This window comes from Gavialis gangeticus, unplaced genomic scaffold (genome assembly GCF_001723915.1).
Source record: "Gavialis gangeticus isolate Ggan-Ray unplaced genomic scaffold, GavGan_comp1, whole genome shotgun sequence".
Lineage (NCBI taxonomy): Eukaryota > Metazoa > Chordata > Crocodylia > Gavialidae > Gavialis > Gavialis gangeticus.
Genome location: NW_017729031.1, coordinates 67,691,367 through 67,694,631, shown reverse-complemented (window position 1 = coordinate 67,694,631; position 3,265 = coordinate 67,691,367).

Here is a 3,265-nt window from a genome sequence, read left to right as displayed (position 1 = left end):
TTGCAGCATCAGGGTTTTGGATTTTTACTTGCTGTGAACAAGCCTCAGCTTAGCATGACTTTTCCAGATCTTACTATAGTTTTTTAACAGACTTAAGGCAATTATTGAAATGTTCATAACCTGTTGTGGAGAGGACTTCCACCAGTCGTCTCGGGAAAAGTATGACAACACTTGTGGACAGGGCTCCAACGGGCTGGACACTGTGATGTACCCTGTACCATTGTTCAAATGTTATCCATACCCCACTGACTTGGTTTATTGCCTCAGCATTCCCTAACCCAGCAACTGAGTTTTAGCCAATTAAGTTTACATAGGCCTCGCATAGTGGGACCGGGGAATGTATGGCCCGAGATGCCTAGTAAACTTACTTTTGCTTAGAGGTGTGTGTGTGGGGGGAGTGGGGGAGGAAAAGTCCTTTGTAAATCCAGATTAGAACTGGTTTGATAAATGCTGAGCTGTGTGTGAGGGTTGATTAGCATTTGGAGCACAGATTCCCCATCATGCAGTGCTCCCCTGCTTTGCTGATCCCAGAATTCACTGCAGTCTCTGCTTTAGGTTTTCTGTTCTCCATCTCTCATGTAAATGAATGGTCGTCTGGTCCCATCTCAGATGCAAATGAGACCTAGGGCAGTTGTTTCACTTTTGTCACCTTTATCTGGAGAGTTTTAGGTGTGTCTCTCACTGCATTTTAATAAGTTTCTGTTTAGGTGTATGGGGGGGGTTCTTTGAGTTAGACAGTCTGCATCCTGTGTCAGGGTTCCCCAGGAACATGGAGCTGACAGGTAACACTGTGTTCCCCCCATGCCCTCCTCTGGGCTCAGGCTGCTTGCTCATTGGCCGGAGCTGAGCCCAGTCCCAGCTCTTCAGGAGCCCTGAAGCAGGGCTAGTTAGGCACTGGGCTAGAGCAGTGAGCTGTGTTCCAGCATGTCTCCCTGTAAAGGCCCTTGGGATGCTGAGGGACTGTGACCTAAACTGAGTTGAGAGGGTATCTGGGACAGAAGTTGTATAGATTGCTTTAACCTAAATGAGTTAAGTGTGATATGGCATCTAATGAAGTTTATCTTAAAGCAGTTTCAGCCATTTTGAAAGCAGTTTTTGCACACCAAACAGAAGTTCTCTTATTGGTTTGAACTGGTTTGTGGTCACTTACACTGGTTTATGTGTAATTTCTGTTCCTAGCCCAGAAGAGCAGCAAATGCATTAAAAATACAACCACTTACACTGTTTTGTATATTTCCAGTTCTAATTTTGAACTAATTTTTCCGGTGAGGAAAAATTCAGCTCTTCTAACACCTTTCCCTATGAAGTAACGCAGGTATTTTATTATCTTCCCAACTTTGTGTTCCTTTAAATCAGTGTGTGTCAGTGTTAGTCTCAGAACTCCAGATAAGTTCTAAAAATACCTTGTGCAATACTTATATATATTGATATATTTCGGTTTTAGTTTTTCATTCTGCTAATGCAATTCAGTGTTTTGTTTGCTGTTTTACTGCTATTCTGTGCTTAGCTGATGGTTTTAATATGTTCACGTTTACCCCTAAATCCATGTCTTGATCAATATACTTAATGTGAAATGACTATCATAAGCTCACTCTATCTCAAATGTATTTTTCCCCCTCCCCTATAAAAAGCTCTGTTTATCCAGTCTCTGCTGTGATTTAGCCAGGCAATTTAAAACCATTTACACTAATGCAAAGGGGACTTAGAAAATGTTTTTCATTATTAAATTCAAATGGCATGGATATAGGATTGCAAGAATTAATTTAGCAGGTGAGTAGTGGTGGTGCAAGGTTGAGATTGAGCACAGATGAATGACTAAAATAAGGCCAGAAAGTACTGCAAAGTTGGAAAACTGGGGTGAATGGGAAATATATGAGAATGTCATTGATTCAAAGGCCAGGAAAGTTGGAAAGGGACAAAAACCTGGAATTAAAAAAACATGACTTGAATTAAAGGGAGAAAAGGATTCTAGAGAGCAAATTTGGAATTGATTAAGGTAGTTTAAGAAGAGCAAGAGATGACATTTGATACTTTTATTAAGGATGAAGAGGGAAAGTGACACACATACACAACTCAGAAAAATTAACAATAATCTAGCTGATCAGAACAATTTTTGAAGGCCAGACTCTTGAAGGTGAACTGTAGGCAACTCTGAATGAAATCCTGACTCTATCGGAGTGATCTGGAATTTTGCTATTGATTAAAATAGGGCAAAGATTTCACATTTTGCTAATTGGAGCAAGTGGGGTGGGTACATTTTCAGGTCCAGCTGTCCTTGTCTGCCACCTCAGAGAAAAAAACATTTAATTCTGTTGCTTCTTCACTGGCAGAAGACTCAGAATATATATATATTGTGAGAATATATATTCTGAGTCTTCTACTGTGTATGTATATGTATGTGTGTGTATATTGCTGGGTTATTTCAGATTACCAAAACTTTTACATAACTGTCAATCCCCTGACTCCAGGGATGCTGGATAACAGAGATTTTACTGTATATATATCTTTTTCAGCAGAATTTTTATGATGAGGTAATCAGATTTCTCCAACCCAGAAATACTGTATTTCTTTCTTGTCAAGCTAAATGATCATTCTTCCAGAAGAATAATATAATGGGAGGCAACATCTAAAATATACTCATGCTTATGTTTAAATGCATCACAAAGATCCTGGCCTACAGCTGACATTCTATCATAAATCATATACTTAAGGTTGTGAAATTATTTGTATGCAATATAGTACAGTAATATTCCCCTTGATTTTTTTAATTTCTTGGGTTTATCTCTCATATAAATCACTCACATTATTGAAATATAAGTATTGTTATTAGCATTTGGCATTTTACTGAAAAATATGCTTATTCATGTTTTAAAATGTGTAGTATTTATCTGGGGAAAAGAATGGATCCTGGAGAAAGGGTGCTATGCTGATATTTAGTCAAAGGGGAAAAAGCTGCAACATGTCTCTGGAATAACATTCCAGAGTGTTAGGTAAATATGACAGACGGCAGGGTGGATATGCACCTTATGGGCTCATCCACACATGCAAGCATGTGTGCTTGCAGTGGCTCAAATAGGAGCAGTGCAAATTTGAGCTGGAACTTTTTGCCTCAGCACATGTGCTCAGACATGCACTTTTTTGTGGAGAAAATTGTGCCACTAGGGGCAAAATAACCCTGTCTAGCTCCTCCCGGATCTTCAGCCAGGGGAGCTAGAGCCCAGGGCTAGCACCTGTCCTGTCTCCAGCAGTATAAAGTGCTGCCTTG